Source organism: Siphateles boraxobius, unplaced genomic scaffold (genome assembly GCF_051911475.1).
Source record: "Siphateles boraxobius isolate OS27281-9 unplaced genomic scaffold, OSU_SipBor_1 22, whole genome shotgun sequence".
Classification (NCBI taxonomy): Eukaryota; Metazoa; Chordata; class Actinopteri; order Cypriniformes; family Leuciscidae; genus Siphateles; species Siphateles boraxobius.
This window is the reverse complement of record NW_027508833.1, coordinates 2,409,088-2,430,101: the sequence shown is the minus strand read 5'-3', so window position 1 is coordinate 2,430,101 and position 21,014 is coordinate 2,409,088. Positions and strand designations below refer to the sequence as shown.

Sequence of the window (21,014 nt, the reverse complement as noted above, 5' to 3'; positions counted from 1 at the left end):
CAAAGAAAACACTGTGCTTATTCAAAGAACCTGTTCTTTATTTACCGTTGCTTTGCAAACAAGCAGATATAACTGCATGTGACTCTTCATTCATGATAGAAGTGGGTGGAGTTATGAAGTTTGACTGACAGTTTGAGGAGCCAATGGAGTTATGAGATTTAGTCACAAGCTCTTTTTAATACTTCACATTGATTAAACCCACAGACAGACGCAAAGCGTAACCAACACTAATGATTTATGGACAAAAAAAATGGATACGAGGTTTCCGCTGACAGTGGCGACATAGCAGCAGTTATGACATTATGACTTTAAGATCACAATAAGAAAAATACAATATATGCATGGATGAATCATTCACAATAAGTTTAGTAACATGCATTAGAAAAATAGGGTCAATTTTGATTTAATGCCAATTTTACAATTTGGTACATAACTCATCCCACATTGTTTGTACTACAGACATGGATGACACATTAATTGTGTGATTCACGGAGGAGAGTGTACTACTTTAATAAGCAAGTACACTTATTTTACTTGGCAAAACATAAAACAAGCACCATTTTGAAAGCACCACTTTTCAGAGGTCAACCTACTGTACTTATGGCTTGGTTATAACTTTAAAGCCATGAAAACAACATGAAAAGTGAAATTGACTAAGTCCCAGTCCTATTCATCAGTGTTTCTAAAGGTAGGTATGCATTCACAATCTCAACAAAATGTGATAATGTAAAATTACTTTTACAGATATAACCAAGATTACACAGGACAAATATATACTCCAATATCATAATAGCCTAACATGTCTCACCCCCTCCAGATCCAATCAAATTCAAAAGGATAAAATCAACTAAATGCGTTATTCTCCAATGAATAGTGTTTCAATTTAAAACACCACATTATGCCAGTTAAATGTGCATTTGTTGTCGTTAATAGTCCTTCACAAGTAGCCTAGTTCTAGTAGCAACTGCAAATTACACTCTTGTCAGATCAATACATTTGTATTACTGTAATTGGATTCGTTTCAGCTTTTCTGTCTTGATTAACAGTGCAGCTCTCCAACCCACAAGACACACCCTGACACACACAGACTGAAATGTGGGTCACTATGACTGTAAACCGAAAACCTCAGCAACGCTTTTTAGACATATTGATCTTCTGGATTGTCTGTTCAGCTTTAGACAGAGAAGATCGATAATTTCAGTCCTGAAATATAGAAATAGTATGAAATTACTGTAGAGCCTCAAAAGTATTATACTGCAGAGTCTTGAAAAAGAAAAAAGAAAAACATTTCATGGTGTTCATGCATTTGGAATATTTATATGCCACAGGGGGGTTTGGCGCTTTGTTGGAAAGAGTCGAGTTACTGGTTGTGTTCCCAGGCACGGTGTCTGGAGATTTCTGTAGCTGTGCACGCCAGTATTTCTGCCCTCCTCCGCCTGTCAGCAATGTAACCCTGAATGGTGCACATAACCCAAATTGTTCTACCAAAATACATTCAGATCAGCTTGTTCTTAAGGAGCTCTGGGCCCACTCTGGAGACTTTCAGACAGCTGTTTTACAGCGGTGTTCCGGATTCCTCAAAAGTTACACCCACCTGATCATACGGTATGAAGAGTTAATCAGTGCGCCCACTTACTCAACTGAGCTAACCTCAAACTTGGAGGACGATGACAGTGCCTGTTCTCCAGAGAGCCGGTTTGCTTTGCAGAGACTCAGCATGCGGAACAGAGCATCTCTGTGTTTTTCAGAGCAAACAACACCCAGAGGCTCTTGACATGAAAATAAATGGAGATGTTTCTGTCTGTGTCCTTGAGCAGAGAATCATCTTACTGCTCCCTATATGCAACCCTCACGCCACTCCATTGACCCTTCACCACATCCACACCAGCAGGATGTTAACGCCACAGCGGAAATTATATCTGGGGGGGGGGGTAAACTACTTTATAAGCAATTAGGATTAATTTTACCTGGCAGATGATACAACAGGCAATGTTTTGAAAGCACCACTTTTCATGAAGTCAACAAATTAATGGTTACTTCACTTTTAAAGCCATGAAAACAACTTGAATGTGAAATTAAGTGTGTCCTAATAAGTGCACGTGATTCTTAAAGCTGAAACTTCACAGATGATCAACCCCCTTTGTATTCTTACAATGACGGTAGTAAATGTAAATTAACAATGTATACACATTATCCATGTTACCTGGACCGAGAAATTCACGTTTATTTGTAAAGCAAAACATCTCATACGGCAGATTTTTGAACAGTTTTAAGGTTACGTTTATGGACAAGGTCTTCATGGACAAGGCAATCCCAGAATGCACTGTGATAATTCGGACCAAATGCGGACAGATTTAGATAAATGTTTATGGTATACACTTTTATGAACACCTTTGTCAAATCTTAGTGGCTCATCTGGGACACTTGCCAACCTAAGAAAAAGCATTGGCCACCTCAGCATTTGGAATCACAGTATATAAAATATAAATGTTAGCAGTTTTTCCTGGTCGCTTTTCAGCAGCAGTTCTTCAATATGGTGACTTAAGACTGCATACCACAAATGAATGATAATAAAACAGTTCTCTCGATAGGTTGTCCTCATGGGCAGCACGCAGTGTTGACCTTTGTTGAGTACTGTAAGCGTTTTCTTGTGAGCAGATTATCTGCCACTTTTTTTTTTTGTATTAATAACATTACCATAATTAAGTGAAAGTCGAATTTTTTCTGTCCCTAAACTTTTTTTTTGTGCACTAAAACCTGTGATTTCATATATCATCCAAGTATGTAATAATGTATAAAAAAATAGTTGTGTCTACTGTATGTAGTAATGCTAGATCTAGTACTACAAGCTCAAAGACATTTAGAATTGGTTTAATAGATATTATTTTGGATATTGAAATTATGCAAATTCATGAACATGTTGTGTCAGGCCAATGAGGCCATAAATGCACTTAAACACCTCAAAGTCTTCATTCCCACCCCCTTGTTAAAATACTTTTAGTGAAGATAAAAATAGTTGTAATTAAAATGTAGGTTATATATTAAAACATTATAAAACTATATTTGTGTGTGCTATGTATTTTTATTATTTGAAGCCCATTCACACCAATAACTATAACAATAACTATTATCGTCCACATTATGCAAAAAACATTCTGTTTATTACAAGAATCCACTGCAGTGTATGTCAGGTGCAGTTTTAAGTGCTCAAACTCTTTAAAGTCAGGAGGATTCTGATTGGCTATCGATGTTTCTATCATTCATCAACTGCAAAAAAGTGCTGAGAAAGTCATTCTAACAATATTGTTCCTCTGTGTCATTATCGTTATTGCTGTGGTGTGGACTTTACTGTTGTCATAGAATTATGATTATATAGCAGTTATAGTGATTAAACAATACGTTATCGTTATATTTATCTTCCTTGGTTCGAATGGCTCTTTATTATAAATCACGTTGTTAGCTTAACAACATGCTAACTTAAAACTTCTGTAAACAATCAAAAGTTCAGTTTCGGATGCACTTCTTGTGAGTTATAGCCTATACTGAGTGTTGCAATTCAGTCGCTAAATTAGGTTCCATTTCAGTTACGATTCAGCCTTAAAATGAAAGCAATGCCAACGCTATCTCACGACCAATTCGTACGAGTGATTAAAAAGTGGCTAATTCGTATGAATTCGTACTACCTCACTCATACGAATTTGTACGATTTGTCTGAACCCACGTGATGGGTAGGTTTAGGGGCGGGTTCAGGGGTAGGTCATTCGTACAAATTCATACGAATTGAGCAACTCGTAAAATATATAGGATTTAGCAAAAATCTTACTAATTCGTACGAGTGAGGTCGTATGAATTCGTACGAATTAGCCACCTTGTAAAATTCGTACGAATTGCCGTGAGATCGGGCTGGCAATGCAGCACTCTAGGTTTTGGAATGGAGCTTATGTGTGTTTATGTAGTTAGCTATTTTTCCCTCACAGAGTGTCTCATCCCTGGAGCTCTCTCTCTCTCTCTCTCTCTCTCTCTCTCGGTGTGACGAGTGTGAGCAGAGCGATTGCGAGTGAATCTTTCTTTTTCTTGCTTTTCTTTCTTGTTTGGGTTATTGTTAAAAAGTGATTTTTTTTGTTTGTTCCGGCCGTGTTCTACCGTTTTCTTTTGCGGGCAGCATGACGGCCCCACGTATGCAAGGTCTGAGTAAATTCATGCGGCGCCATGGAGTGAAAAGTGCAAGACTGTTGCCTGGCTGCAGGAGTGGTTGATGGGCATGAAAATGTCATGTCGGCCTCCAGAATGAACAGTGCCACCGTCATCTTTCTTAGCTCTGTTGAAAAGGCAAACGGGTTAGTTGAGACTGGAATAGTTATTGAGAATCTTTTTTCTCATGTTCTCCCACTTTCCATGCCATCCAAAAAGGATTCAGATCTTTCACTGCATCTCAAAGTTGACGAGTTTGACTATGTTATTTATGCTACTACGGACAAGATGAAATGTTTCAAATGTAGTGAAGTGGGCCACTTAATTCGTGCTTGTCCTGGTAAAGCCTGTTTTATGTTTCTGCGTCGAATCGACGGCGTACCCCCCCAGACCCCTCTGCGTCGCCGCGAACCCCTCTGCCATAGCTCGACGTGCACCTCCAAAACAATTTAACTACGCGTCGAGGCGACGCAGACCACATGTGCTGTGATTGGTCAGATGCACCGCGATGCAACAAACCTGACGCAGAACCATAAAACGGCCATGACGCCGTAGGAGTGATGGTGTAGCTACGCCGTGGAGTTGACGCTGAAGCATAATGAGGCCTTAAGAATAAGAAAAACGGCTCAGTGGCTGATGACATTGTTAATAATGTTAGTGAGCCGGTCGAGGCTGGTCCGTCAAACGTGGCTCGGCCTGTGACAGAGACAGGTGCAGTGGAGGATAGAGCTGTGGAGAATCCAAAGGTAAATGACCCCAAAAATGCGGCTGAGGAAAATAGACCGGGTGATGCTGAGACATCGAAAATTCGTTCTCGCAAATCGAATATGCAGAAAAGTTATAGTGCACCTAATGTTTTGCTGCCCGATTTGTTTTTTGATGGCATTGAAATGGAGACAGAGCTGAGTGAATTCAAAGTTTCATCAAAAAGAAAAAAATCTGACGAGTTTCAAACGGTTAGAGCTAAGAAAGCTGACGTGGAAGATTTTTATGGTGAAAATGACAGTGAGTCTTCTGATTCTAGCGTCAGTCTCTCTCAGAGTGACTTCTCTAGCCGCGGTTGTGAAGTGGACGACATTAAACTTTTTTAAAAGCTACTAAAAACAGGAGAGGGGTGTCTGTGTAAATGATTATTTTTCTACAAACCAGTTTTTTTTTTATGTCGAAAGGTTTGTTTACAAACAAGGAGATATATCGATTAAAAAAGATAGTGAGAAAACTAACTTCTGAGAATGCCAATGAAGGTATTGAGAAAGTATAATAGCCTGGCTAGTGTGTGTGTGTGTGTGTGTGTGTGTGTGTGTGTGTGTGTGTGTGTGTGTGTGTGTGTGTGTGTGTGTGTGTGTGTGTGTGTGTGTGTGTGTGTGTGTGTGTGTGTGTGTGTGTGTGTGTGTGTGTGTGTTGCTATGTTTCTTAGTCGCTTTCATTTCTCCAAACATGAGTGGAGTGAATATTGCGACTTTGAATGTAAATGGAGCAAGGGAAATGAGAAAAAGAGCAGGGATTTTTGAGTTGGTTAAACAAAAAAGAATAGATGTTGTAATGTTGCAACAGACGCATAGTGATTTAAGGAATGCTGCTGATTTATGGAGTTATTTTTTAGTCAAAAGTTATGAGCGTGTACGACATGCTCACGAGCACATTATGTTATTTCACACGCGCAAAAATGAACCTTCAGCTGGCATGATAAAAGTACTCGCGCACAAATTCAACAACCGAGAGGTGTACAGGTAGCTGCGAGCGAGCGCCTGGCATACTCTCATAGGTTAACTCTGCTTGTACAGTGGAATCCTGCTCGCGCGCAGCGGGCTTCTGCTCGCGGAGTGCTGTTTTGCTCGCGCAGTGGATTCCTGCTCGCTCAGCTGATTTCTGCTCCCTCGAGTCTACATGACTTTTGACAATTTGGGGGCGGAACCAAGGAGGGCACTGACCCTCTTATGATTGGTCACTTTAATCGTAATCACAACCTCAGGGACATCTTTGTACTTTGATTGACAGCTCTCATTACAGGAAGCACGGAGTCAAAGTATCTGACGGAGTTTTTTTATTTTTATTGAAATACCAAGATTTACAGACAAACATGGCTGCATAACTTCCTTTTCTTTAGAATAGGATACAAGGACAATATAGTCAGAGGGAGCAGCTCTTAATACAACAAGAATATAAATGTAGTCTTAGTACAAAAATAAGGATATTTGTAAGCAAAATAAACATTTTAATAAATAAACGGTAAGGAATTATAATAGAACATGACATAAGGGGAGAATTCAGTCTTTGTTCATCCATTTATCTTAGTTGGGAAGTGTTTTAGGGTATCATATATTTTTTGTGCTTTAGGACCTTTCAAAGTTTTTAAGGATTTTATATACAGTTTAAATTCATTTAAAAAAAAAACTAAAAAAAAAAACTCCGTCAGATCCTTTGACTCTGACTTCCTGTAATGAGAGCTGTCCATCAAGGTACAAAGATGTCCCTGTGGTGGCGATTACGATTAAAGTGACCAATCATAAGAGGGTCAGTGCCCTCCTTGGTTTCCGCCCCCAAATTGTCAAAAGTCATGTAGACTCGAGGGAGCAGAAATCAGCTGAGCGAGCAGAAATCCACTGCTCGAGCAAAACAGCACTCCGCGAGCAGAAGCCCGCTGCGCGCGAGCAGGATTCCACTGTACAAGCAGAGTTAACCTATGAGAGTATGCCAGGCGCTCGTTCGCAGCTACCTGTACACCTCTCGGTTGTTGAATTTGTGCGCGAGTACTTTTATCATGCCAGCTGAAGGTTCATTTTTGCGCGTGTGAAATAACATAATGTGCTCGTGAGCATGTCTTACACGCTCATAACTTTTGACAAAAAAAAACGCCATACTGATTGGGCTGAGGAGTGGGATGGGGTCTCTGTATTGAGCCACAACACCTCATTAGCGGAGGGGTCGCCATTCTTTTTGCTAAGAGTTTCAGTCCGACTTCTTATCAGGTTGATGAAGTAGTTAAAGTTGAAGTAGAGATAGGCTCTTTTGGAAATTGTATTTTTGTTTTTATTTGCGTGTACATTCCAACTGCACCAATAGAAAGAATGTTGTTTTTAAATACTTTGTGTTCTGTTTTACAAAAATGCTGTGTAGAAGAATATTTATTCTTGGGTGGTGACTTTAACTGTTCATTGTCGAACTTGGATAGAAATCATATTGAACCTCACTTGCCCTCTCGTAATCGGTTAATCCAGCTTGTCAAAACACCTGAGCTATGTGATGTTTGGAGACAGTTTTATGAGACACAAAAAAAATATATATACTTGGACTCATGTTCGTGACAGTGTGATTTCGCTGGCAAGATTGGATCGGTTCTATGCTTTTAAGCATCACTGTAACATTGTAAGAACATGTTTAATTACCCCACTGAGTTTTTCTGATGACAGTATGGTGCAGTGTTCTGTGTTTTTAAACTCCATTAAGCCAATGAGGGCATACTGTCAGCTAGACACTACTTTGTTAAGGCGAGACACGGCAGGCAAAAACATCGTTTTTATTTTTCACTGTCCAATTTTGAGATTTTGGGATATTTGTCTTGTGGTGAAAAAAAGTCTGAAATACACATTTAGGTCTTTATTTTACTACACTTTGTCTGTACTACACGTTTGCGTCTGTAGATTTTAGCTAAATTCATCAAAAGTTAACGTTCTAAATCATCCCGCTGCTCCGCGATCTATACCCTGTCATCACACACACCGTTAGAAAGCGCTCTCTCTCCTGTACAATGCTGACGGATTCAAATAAAGGCTATTGACGGTATATTCTGATTTACAGGATAACAAAAGTAGATATCCATAAATCCCTCTGTAATCTGTATCCATAAATCCCTTTTTTTCCCCATCTAATATGTGAACACAATGAAAAAAGAATTTTGAACCTGGCTTTGTCCAATACTCAGATTTCGTTTTTTAAAATATATGCAAATGAGTGCATCTTTAATTAGATAATGCCTAATTTGCATATGTAAACATTGAATTACAGAAAACTTGTAATACATTTGTTTCTCATCTTAATGTACACTCACATAAAGGATTATTAGGAACACCATACTAATACTGTGTTTGACCCCCTTTCACCTTCAGAACTGCCTTAATTCTACATGGCATCGATTCAACAAAGTGCTGAAAGCATTATTTAGAAATGTTGGCCCATATTGATAGGATACCATCTTGCAGTTGATGGAGATTTGTGGGATGCACATCCAGGGCACGAAGCTCCCAAATATGCTCTATATGCTCTTTGTCAAATAAAAGGACACAATTGGCTGATTTACTGGGTATTAAAGCACAGGGGTCTCTGGTCAGGTCGAGGTTCCAGAGAGTGGACCAGATGAATGCACCATCCAGGTTCTTTTTCAACTTGGAGAAAAAGAATGGTCAGAGCAACGTCATCCATGCTCTGCATTCTGAGTCTGGAGGATTATTGACAGACCCTGCGGACATTCGTAAGAGAGCAGTTGTGTTTTATGAAATCCTGTATAAAAATGAACTTGGGGCGGAATACAGGAGTGACAGTGAATTTTTCAACGACTTACCTCAGGTGTCTGAGGAAGTAAATGGTGAGATCTCTGGTGCTTTGAGCATGGGCAAACTGTACAAGGCCCTGCAAGGAATGGAGTCTGGAAAGGTGCCGGGCATTGACAGCCTGCCAGTAGAAGTCTTTCTAGTCAGAACTGAAAGAGGGCCTTCTGGAGGTATTGAATGAAAGTTTGGCTGAAGGCCGGCTGCCTCTGAGCTGCCGTAGAGCAGTGCTAACCCTCCTGCCCAAGAAAGGCGACCTTACAGACATAAAGTGCTGGCGGCCCATATCACTACTCTATAGCGACTGCAAACTGCTCTCGAAAACCCTGGCTAACAGGCTAGCAGGAGTGATGGATGGTGCCATCCATCCTGACCAGACCTACTGTGTCCCTGGTAGGTCAATATTTGACAATGTTTCATTGGTTTGTGATGTTGTAGAGGTCTCCAAGATGTTGAATTTAGATTGTGGGTTAATCTCATTGGATCAGGAGAAGGTATTTAACCGTGTTGAGTATTGCTATTGGTTTTAGAGGCCTGTATAAATCGTATTAAAGTTCTTTACAGTGGCGTTGAGTGTATTCTTTAGGTGAACGGTGGTTTATGTGCTCCTTTTAAAGCTCATAGAGGTGTTAGGCAGGGGTGCTCATTGTCTGGTATGCTCTATTCTTTGGCAATAGAGCCACTTTTACAACAAATACGGGTCAAACTTAATGGTATATGTTTGCCAAACTGTAAAAATAATCTTATATTGTCAGCTTATGCCGACGATGTCATAGTCATGATTAGTAGGCAAAGTGACATACAGGTTTTGTTAGGTTTACTTAAAACTTGTAAAGGTTTATCGTCTGTGAGCATAAATTGGAATAAAAGTGAAACTTTATTATTAGGTAAATGGACAGGTGGGAAACCAGATCTCCCTGAAGGTTTAGTTTGGGGAAAACCAGGTTTTAAATACTTAGGAGTGTATCTTGGTGATGATTTTACAGTGCAAAAAAAAAATGGGAAGGAGTCATTGAAAAAGTTAAAGGTCGTCTGGATAAATGGAGATGGTTAATAATTAATATAGAGGGCGTATATTCTATAGAATCCTTCATGGCGCTGTCACCGTCAATGCTTTTATTTCAATTTTAAATCCTGAGATTGATGCTGAATGTCCTTTTTTCACTGAGAGAGAAAACATTTTTCATGCATTTGTAAATTTTGCAAGATTAGAGCCTTTATTTCTGTCTTTAGGAAATATTTTTCAGAGTTGTAATGACACTTTTTTTACAGTGTTATTTAATTTGAAAAAGAAAGTCGAACAAAATTTGGAGCAGAATGTAGTTGCTATGTTTTCAAATGTTGCAAGCAAGGATATTGATTGATTTTGCTTATTACAAGCATATGGATGATCTTATCACTTTTGAAGGTATTTGCTGTTGCAATGAGGCATTGGGCTCTGTGTTTGAAGGTGATTTGGTTTTACATATATCTTGTGAGTTAGGGGTTGCTCTTAATATTTATGCATATTGTAATTTAAATATACTGTGAAATGTTTTTATAATAAACGTTTGTTAAAATCTCTCTCTCTCTCTCTCTCTCTCTCTCTCTCTCTCTCTCTCTCTCTCTCTCTCTCTCTCTCTCTCTCTCTCTCTCTCTCTCTCTCTCTCTCTCTATCTCTCCCCCTCTCTCCGTCTCCCCCTCTCCCTCTCCCTCCAACACCAGGATACCAACAGATAAGCCTTGGATCCTTTCTAAATTACAGCCTCACAGAGCCAACGTCCCCAGCTGAGCCTGAATGTTATCGCCCCGCCACTCTACACGTAGCTCTCCATTTTCGGTCCGTAGAGCGAAACTGTTTTAACAATTTCCTAAGGGACTACAGCTCTTCCTCCTTTAATCCTTCAGAACGTGAGTCCGGAGAAAGGCAGTGACCAAACACATCTGATGTCTTTACTACACATAGTTCTGCTCTGATACAGATCTAAATATGAAAGTTAAATGCAACTGGATCCAACAGCCCAAGGCTTGATAATAAAACCACATATGAAACTCTTGCCTCCTGTCCAAACATGATGTGTGATCGTTTATATGCTGTAAACCCCTGGTGTTATTGCAGCAAACTGGTTTCTCTGGACATTATGAACTTAAGCATGAGTACACAAGGATCCCTCAGGGAATATAACACGGGAATAGGGCTTCCTATCACCACACACAGAGGTTGGCTTTTTGATATTTACTCCAGAACACACAATTACCCGGGCCAGCAGTTTATTTCAGCAAAAGAACCATATTTGATTATCAGATGATGTTATCAGATAGCATTGCTAATTTTAAGCGTTATTGAAACGTAATCTAGACAAACTGTTTCAGAGTGTGAGAGTTTTCAGTCTTGCCTGTGATGTTGCTAAAATGTCCTGTTACACTTTATTTTAAGGTGACATAGTTACATTGCACTTTATCCAATAATTACTGAGTAATATGTATTAATTACATGTACTTACTATAGAGTATGTACTATATTACGGTTAGGGTTTTGTTTAAGGTTAGTTACTTGTAATTATGATTAATTTGCTGTTATTAATATAGTAAGTACATGTAGTAACGTGTAACTGAGTCACTTCAAAATAAAGTGTTACCAAATGTCTGCATACTGACTTGCCTTAAAGCACTTGGATGCACATGCTGCACTTTTTCAAAACCTGAAGCCCTATTATTGTTAGCTAATATATATCAATAAATATATATTCATATATAAATAAAATATTTCTCATTCTCGTTTAGAAGTACTAAACTAAGGGTACGTTTACACGACAATGATGTACTAAATCTGAAAAGTTTTTCCTTTGCGTTTTCACGTACAGATAACAACGCTGTCAAAATAATCCCTGTTCACACGGATCCACGAAAACGACTAAAAACGCTGTATTCTGCTAAAAACGCTGTATCCAGGCCAGTAATTGGCGATGACATTATAAAGATGCACTATAGACCGAACACATTATACACTTGCACATGAACTCACCTTTTCCACAAATTTACGTTTTTGTAGTTTACATTGAGATGAAGTCATCAGTTGACTTAGCTTAAAAAAAGCTAAGCTTGACTTAAAAAATGTTTCCTTAAAATGACTTAGTAAATAAACAATGCGTAATTAAGTGAATTTGATTGTCAAGTGAACTTGACAATTCCACAAAACTTAATTTTTTCAAGTACGCATTAAGTTTATTAACTTAATTTTAAGGCAACGGGTTTCCTTAAAAAATGCAAGTTAAATCAACTGATCACTTTTTACAGTGTATTGTTTTCAAAAACTTGCACTTTCATTCCCCGTTTTTAAAAACTTGTGTCACAAAAACGCTGTCATCGTGTAAATGAACAGCAAAAACGCATTAAAAGTTTCCCGTAATTGGTTGAAAGCGGTGTCGTGTAAACAGCCCCTAAAACTCAAACTATAAAAATAACTAAAACATGAACTAAAATTAAAATTAAACTAAAAATGAAAACAAAAAAATAGAAAAATAAAATCTAATTCAAAATGCTAACAAAAACTATAACCTTATATCAATGACAATAACACTGAACCTATGTATGAAACGTGCACATACTTTGTTGCACATTCAGTGTTTCAAGCTGTGCAGTTTTTCAAAGAGTTGTGTGCTTTAATTAATCAGACTTTAGCAACCATACATAACACCCTAGCAACCACATCACAATGCAATAAAAACACTCAGTATACAATAGCAATTTACTCTCTGGCAGCCTCTCTGAATATGCCACTTTTTTATGAAAATGTTAACATATTGTGCATGCATTGCATATTGTTTCCTACACTATTCTCCCAACACCAATTTTAACACTGAGAAACTATTAATAATATTTGCACTAAACAATGCAATATAGTGCAATGTTAGTATTATTTATGCAAATAGCATTTGCCTGAGGGCCCATTTACACGGTGTGGGAATAAAGAAATGAAGTTATAAACCTGACTCCGTGCCATTCCTGAACGTGAGCACAAAGGCCTCATCTCTGATGGTGGGTGGGAGTAATGATGTTCTTATATTTCACGGTGAGATGAGAACTGCTCCCCTGAGTCCCTGGAGGGGTCTCTAATTCAGAGTGTGGCTTCAGGCCGCGGCCTAGCTCCTTTCCATTCACTGTCCCTGAGGTGCCATTGCTCCAGTTACTCTCTGCCTTTGTCAGAAATCAGCTCTTAAAAGCCATTCCTTCATCATCACTTTTATCACCACATCTGACCCGAGATCAGTTCATTTTCCCCAAAGGAAAGTGATCACAATCTTTTTAATAGACAGAAAAAAAAATGGCATGTGCTGAGGGCCACCACACTGGATCCAATATAGCATCAGGATCTAGATCAAAGGTATGCATATGCCATGTACTCACTCAAATCAGACCTCAAGATACTGGAATTCTCATTAACTGTGTTTCCATCCAATGTTAAGAATTTAACTTGTGTGCAAAATTGAAACATATAGCATTAAACATTTGCGAATAAAACAGTGTTTCCATCCCATGTGTTCATGAGGACAAAAACCGTCACTTCCCCGGAAATTGACGCAAAATATATGTAATAAAAATAGAAGTTGCTGCAAACTTTTTTCCTCCATCATTAATGACTTGCGTCTTAAAGCGCCCGAAGAAAAGCAATAAATGCTCTCATGTTCTCTTGCATTTGGATGCTGGTATTTATGAATGCAATCGAGTGAAACTCTTCTGGGAGAGAATTAAACCTTTGACTCAGACATTTCAAATGATCAAACCAACATTTGAGAGGCTGTGATGTGATTGGTCCTCTAGTTAGTTCAGTTATCCAATCACATCCACTGAAGCAAAGTCATGTTTTTTTGTTGCGCATTGAGGGATTTCTTTGGTAAATGTGTTTTTATTGTCATTTTATCGGATAATAAAAAATAAAGCACATATGTTTTTTTAGTTTTTTTTTTATGCAGAGTTACATAATTTATCTTGGCGTTTTTTTTTTTTTTTTATTTTATGCAATTTCCCAAAAGGCATATATAAAAATATGTCGATGGAAACAAAACTATTTTCAGTTTCCACTCTTAAAAATGTTTAGCAGGGATATTGTGGATGATTTAATATAAGTTATGTTGGGCATAAGAATAATAAGCTACAGTTCTGCTTGGCTTTATTATGCAATGAAAGCAGAGTAAGCGGATGTTTTTGTTCTGTGTAATTAAGGAATGTCTGGGAGCATTTCAAACGCCAATCAATGAGTCCATTAAGTTGTTTACTGCTGATATTCAAGAAAACAAGTACACACTCTTGCACACGCTTGCAAAACATACACATGTCCATTTAAATATGGTATTATTTCCACAACACCTTTTTCCCCACAATAGCCATGCACAGATAAATATACCTAGACTTGCCCAAAAACACTGCTACATGTTTACAAACACACTGCATTTTCTTCTGTCACAATGGCTATAAAAAATGATTGCATCTCCCTCACTATCTGACCTTGTACACTGTAGAACACTGGAAATATTATCAGCTCTGATGGTCATGATCTCTGGCCACCCAAGAAGGAATTACTGCTCATGACACAGTTTTATAGTAATAACAACATGCTAGAAGATGACAGATACTTACAGAATTGACAAAGGAGTTTGTCCCTAAACAACAGGTTTTTTTTTTATCTCTCTCTCTATTCAGAATACACACACATATATATATTACTGGTTATGCCATATTCATTTTATTACGAATATAATTGAAGTATAAGAAAAAAAATTATATATATATATATATATATTCTTTTTTTTTTTTTCTTATACCTCATTTCTAAAATACCTAAATTCAGAATAAAATTAATGTGGCATGACCAGTAATTCCTTCTTGAATGGCCAGAGTTCATGGCCATCAGAGCTGAAATTCTTTTACAATTTCAAATTAGTAAGTTCCATTCCATTCCCCCTATTTAAAATAAACTTTCTGTTGAGTGTGACCAATCTTTAAATTCTTAAATGTGCCCAACAATTTTTAAACACCCTGATTTTACCATTACTTCCAATCAACTTAAACACAAAGACAAATTTACAAACTTAGGGTTGCCTTTTCTTGAGTTTCTAAATGATTACCACTTATCATACACAATGTGCAAAAGCTTAAGTCAAGTCAAGTCACCTTTAATTATGTAGTGCTTACATACAGATTGTTTCAAAGCAGCTTTACGCTGAAATAATGCATTTCGGCTGTTGTTCAGCTGAAGTCAGTTCAGTGCTGATTTAGTTCCGTTGTAAATATCATAATTTAATAAATTAGTTAATTTTGTATATAAAGCAGTTCTGCCAAAGATGATGTCATCATCCAGCTCAGTTCAGATCTCATACAACAGTGTCGGTACAGTCAGAGCAATAACCAAGTCAGATCAAGTCTTCAGATAACCTAGACGCCTGCCAACCCAACAACAACAAACAATTAACATATAGGAGTCCTGCAAAGATATCCTCGATCATTTGCGTAATGCTCAATCCAGACTGATGCATTTATATGCAGAGTCCAGGGTGCTTCAAAGAGGGCTGTGTAAATTGGGTCCAGTGGGTGAGAGGCTTTAACTGTAAATTCATTAGGGAAATTTCCCTAATCCCCTGTGGGCTAAGGCAGTGTAAGTATTTTACTGCCAGTCACAGAGATTAGGCTGGCAACACTTCTAGCCTGCCGTTCCTCAGATTGAGTGGACGTCAGTTAAGAACCCAGAGGTCTCTGCAGAATTTTTATAGTAGACTTTAGTTGAATCTAAGTCTGGAGGGCCCTTTCAGTGTTTGCATAATCTCGGTCTTATGAGAATTCAAATTATAATTGCCCGGCAGACAGAGATTACACTGTCTTAGTTTGGTTAATGTCAGCTCCTTAAGATGAGCAGTACACCAGGGAGCAGATGAATTGAAATTTTCAATCAGACATAGTGACCTCATACACATGTCCTCACATATTATTGAACTGCTGAAATGGAAACCGACATTCAATACGCCATTTGGATCCCTTTCTATAAAACAACTGCAAAATTACAATTTGCATATAGAGAAGACAAATGAGGCTGGGTTCAGAGCACACTGGCATACAAATGATGGTGGCATCATGGGAAATGTGTGTCAACTCTCTTACGCTGACACCAGCTGAGGGGGGACAACAAGTACACGAGCCCGCGGGCAGCCCGTGAAAAGATGGTAAACCATCTGTCCAGCCCACTGGAATGGTAAAAGAGCCTTTTAAGTGGCTAAGTCTAAGTTAAGAAGGTGGATGTAAGGTTAATCACAGGCCAATTGGGAGTAATTGTCTGAGAGGTGGACCATTGGTTTGAACTGTTATCACTTTCCTGACCCTATGGCTTACATGTGATGGAATAGTGAGGCTTTTATTTGGAGTGTTGTGCATCATTGTTCTTATATTAGGGGTCAAATAACAATTGTAATAATGCATTAACGAAATGTAGAATTATAGATACAGCACACTGATTAAGGGCTCTTAAGGCTTGATTTGCTGTTATATTTCACTAATCATGACAATTGCAGCCTTTGTCCTCAGTTATATTTGGAAAGGCTGTGAAAAGGTACACAAAAGGGAGGGGACTTATTAGAGCTGCAGTGCACGTGAGCCCTAATCAAATTGCCTTTGTGCTTGAAGCTTGTTCGTCTAATGAATGTGTTCCTCAGACATTGACACGCTGCATGAGCTGGCCCTCAAGGTGAATGCTCTTTGTGCCCTTTCAATCATCACTGACGTCTGCCAGAGAGTCTCATTAAGGTCCCATAAAAAAATGCTCAGTCAAGAGGCATCTTTGCAATCGTTTGTGCCATCTGTGCAATGCAAATGGAAGTAAAACTAGACTGGACAGGATCTGGGAATTTCAGTACCATGGACAGCACGTCCATGGTGCTGAAATTCCCAGCTCCTGTCCAGTCTCTCTGTTCCCATGTGCACTTGTGGTGTTTCGCAAAGACTATAATTATCTGTGCCAGTGTGAACTTGGGCGGTATTATGCCACTTGATGGCCACCCTGTGAATGTGAACTATATGATTTGCAAGGTTATATTAGCATTGTTCAATATAAGTATATAGCCATTAGAAACGCATCCACCACTCCCATGAACACAGGTAAGTATAAAAGATCATGTATGCACTGTATACACAGAGCTTGCATAAGCTTACTATATATACAACACAATATGAATTAGATATTGCTCTGAAATAACACAAGGAAAAACAGAAAATATTGATAAGCCATCTAATTTTTCCTCTTAAACAACACAATCAGATCAAATATTTATGCCAACGGAATTACAGGAGAACATACATTGAAACATATACTAGGTCGTTATGACATCATATAGAAGTAATGGAATTGTGAGTAATTTCAGCAGATAATTATTGTTAGAAGCAAACCTGAATTGTCGGCTGATTCGTAAACGGGACCAGTAATGGACACATTTCATATTATTAGAACCTTCAACTTTCTTTATCACAATTATCTACAAATCTCTGAAAGTGCGCAAATCCCTTCTTCAGGATTTGTGGTGATTTATTGTTAAAGCGGGCACGTCGAAGGCAGAGTTTCTAACTGTAACTAATTGAACGCGTTAACCGATATAAAAACACTAAAAGCCGAGTCGATGTATTATTAGTGGTGTTTTTCAAATCCTTTCACAAATGGCAGGTGCTCGATAAGCAGCGTGACAAGCCCAGCACTTACCTTAATCATTGGAAACGTATCCATTCGTTTTGATTGCACTAAATTCTAAACAGATGCGCTTAAAGCCTCTGCTGTTTCAACACATCTTCCTTCCCGTTTCATGTAAAAGAAAAGCAGAGAAACGAAGGAAGGTGCATTCTTGTGCACACCGACCTGCGCTGATATCCGAGTTCTACCACACCATTCATGTGTATTTTCCACCAAGTTGAGCTGAAAACGGCCACACGCACTTCTAGATCAGATCATTATCCCCAGATCTCTCGTTAAATTGTTATTCCTCTCCGAACGCCACTCGTTTATTCTCGTGTTTCAGTTGCTGTCTGTTTCTTCATTGTTTTTGTAGTGAATCCAATAAAGAGTCGGCAATCCCGTTCGCAAACTAAAGAGATGTATCCAGATAACCCCCGAGGAAAGAGCCCAGTTTGAAAAAGAATGGGTCGCAAGAAGCGCAGTTCAGTTGAAACATGTAGGCTACAGAACGTGTGTAGACGGCGATCATGAGCTCTCCAGAGCCGTGCAAATCTGTAGATGGCACAAACGAGTCAGAACGGACATGGTGCGTTGCATGGACAACTCCGAGAAGCTAATCAGGATAACAGTAATGCACAGACGGACGCATGTCGCATACCAAGGCGTCCGGATTTACGCATTCTAATTGTACGCATTATAACACTGAAGCTTCATAATTAGTCTTTGCGGGAAATGCTCTATCTGAGTTGACTGCGCTTAGACGCAGGATGTCCGATTGTGTCGGATCAACTTGAACTGGGAGTATACGGATTATCTGTACAATACTTAACCTAGATGATTAGTCTTTGAGAGTTTGAGCAGATTTGTTACAATTAACTTACTGAAAATACATAGAACGCATACCACGTTTTAACGCCTAGAAAAACATATAGCCTATACGTTAAAGTCCACATGAAATCAAAATTGAAGTGTTTTTTTTATGCCTATAAATATGTCAGTCGTACTATCTATAAGCTAATGTGCTCCAAAACAATGATAAAATCCGCATTTAGAAGAATTAAGCATTCAAAACATACAGTCTCTCACTTCAGCTAATGTGGATCAATGATTTTGATGACAACACTCTGCACTTTAGCTTCTCATCAAATTTTCTGTCCAATCAAATGCTCTCTAGAATTTAAAGCGTCCTGCCCCCAGCATTATAAATAGACACTGAAGCTGCAAAATCGGTCACTTGTTCACACATTTACTATTTTACATGGTGAATGGGACACTAGAGGATAGGGAACGATTCAGACAGTGTAAATATGCTTTCCATTGGGGCGTTCCAGTCTGGTTTCACATTGTTGTCATGTGAACTGCGCAGCTCGCACACAGTCTGCTCCAGTCCAGAGACACAATGTGCGAGCATGGCACAGACCACATATCGGACCAATTTCAATTCCCAGAATGTTATATTTTAAAGCAATATATAGCAGATTAGGAGGAAACTGCAGCTCAACCAAACTCTACTGCTCTGGCCCAACTGTGACATAAACAAAATATTATTGGCTATTTTAAAAAGGGGAGGAGCTGAGCAATGTCCCGGCCAGTCTTACTGTTCCAGTGGAAATTACATCAACACATTGAATAATGCTGCACGTTCAAGGCACATCAGTCGGGATCTTTCATTATTGACTGTGAAGAATTTATATTTAAAGTGTTTTTACAATTGTCAATATTCCAATTTGCATTTTGTATCAATATTACAATTGAAATCTGATTGGTCTGAGGGTGTTCCATAAGTAGCCTACTGCATTTAAAACAGCGCTGTGACATTTCACTCTATGTCTGACTCGTTTCTGTTCAAAGCGTTTCAGACTGGTGCACATAGTGGAAGAAGACTGGTGGATTGATATGTCCTTTTATTTTAGACTGTTACTTGATGAGCTTTGCAATTAAATATGTTCAATATTTTCATACATACAGAGGTGAATTTGGTCCGTTATTTCCTTTCATTAAGAACAGAGCAACACATGAAGTCTACATCAGATTAGAATCTCTGAGCCGTCATCTCATATGGTCGGACATGTCGCGAACAAAGCATATGTTACAGCCATGAACCGTGATTTGCTTCTTGCTATTGCTAGTTCATAGCAGGTGGTATTGATGGACATAGTCATTCTAGAGCACATTTAATAGGACAAGATTACGCATCTCAATGCAAGATAATCTCAGAGCATCAATATCTTTGGACTGTATTCCTGCAAGTGAAATACTGTGTATATTAAATGCTTATGTGTGACAAAAAATATTTTGTAAGGCTTTACAATAGGGTCTCATTGGTAACATTAGTTAATATAGTAGCATTAACTGTGAGCAATTACATTTTTTAGAGCATTTATTAATCTTTGTTCATGTTCACAGCACATTAACTAATGTTAACAAACCTTTTTACAGTTTGTAATCTTGTCATTTGAGGTGCAACGTTCTTAATCGTGGTAGTATGAACTTTTGGTTTTGTTTTTTCAAATAATTAGTCTCATTTAATTTAATTTAATTTATTTATAAAGCACAAATAAACACAACAAAAATTGACCACTGTGGTGTACAAAGGAAGGAAAATAAAACAAACAAAAACACAGCAATAAAAGGCAATAAATCACTAGGTTCGAGTTAAAAGAGACCAAAGTTATAATTAATGAAATGCAAGGTTAAAAAGATAAAACTGTAACTTAGATTTAAATTCATGTACAGACGATGCAGACCTCACAGATGAAGGAAGACTATTCCTTATCCTAGGACTGGCCACTGAAAACGCAGTCTCACCTCGCAACTGCAATCTTGATCTTGTCCAATGGTAACATCATTTTTAAGTTATTGTTAATTTTATCAGTTATACCAGTCTGTGCTAGGCTTCCATTGGAAGTGCATTAATGGAAAAACACTTGGCTGCATCCCAATATTTGCACTAATCTACTATATAGTAAGTGAAAACAGTGTGTAAAAAAAAATAGTATGTCCGTATTCACAATATAGTCATGAACAGTGGTAAAATTGGTGTAACACACAGCTTCCCATGGCTTATTGTTGCTTTATAATGGAATAGTTTCTCCTTGTTATTTTTCAGTTGCTGTCAGGCCTCTTTCCATTCCAGGAAGATGATGTGATGGTTCTGTTCCCATGGAGTTACGTTATGCATTTGATAAATCCATCATGAGTGACACAATTTCAGCGTGAGATTTACTGTTCTTTATTCCCTTTCTGCCGCTGATATGGAAGAAATATCCCTGACACTCATATGGTTAAATGTCTGTGAATGATTAGGTGGAGAAGATATCTTTCACTGACAGCAGAACAAAAAAAAACTGTTTTGCTATTCTTTTTTTTAACATCATTATTCTCAAGAGGCTGTTTTCCCCCCAGAAAATTCAAGAATGGCCAGTTTTCAAAAATGAAAAAGTACAGAGAGAAAAAAGGATCTACTTGTGAATAGAAACATCGCTGCCATAAGATCAAGCTCAGTTGTTTTTTGTTAAAGATATTGTTGCTGAAGGCAGAATGAATTTGAAGAATGAAGTATGCAGAAACATCGGCTCCAACAAATGCCTTAA

The 21,014-nt window shown here is 38.3% G+C and overlaps 1 protein-coding gene across 1 annotated transcript in view; it reads right to left on the bottom strand.

Moving 5' to 3' along the window:
* LOC143746499 (leucine-rich repeat and fibronectin type-III domain-containing protein 2) overlaps positions 1-17,672 on the bottom strand; it is a 134,493-nt gene extending 116,821 nt beyond the window's left edge. The window contains exon 1 of the mRNA XM_077238321.1: positions 17,452-17,672. The gene's annotated coding sequence lies outside the window, so the exon portion shown is untranslated. The remainder of the gene's footprint in view (positions 1-17,451) is intronic.
* Positions 17,673-21,014: the final 3,342 nt, after the last annotated feature.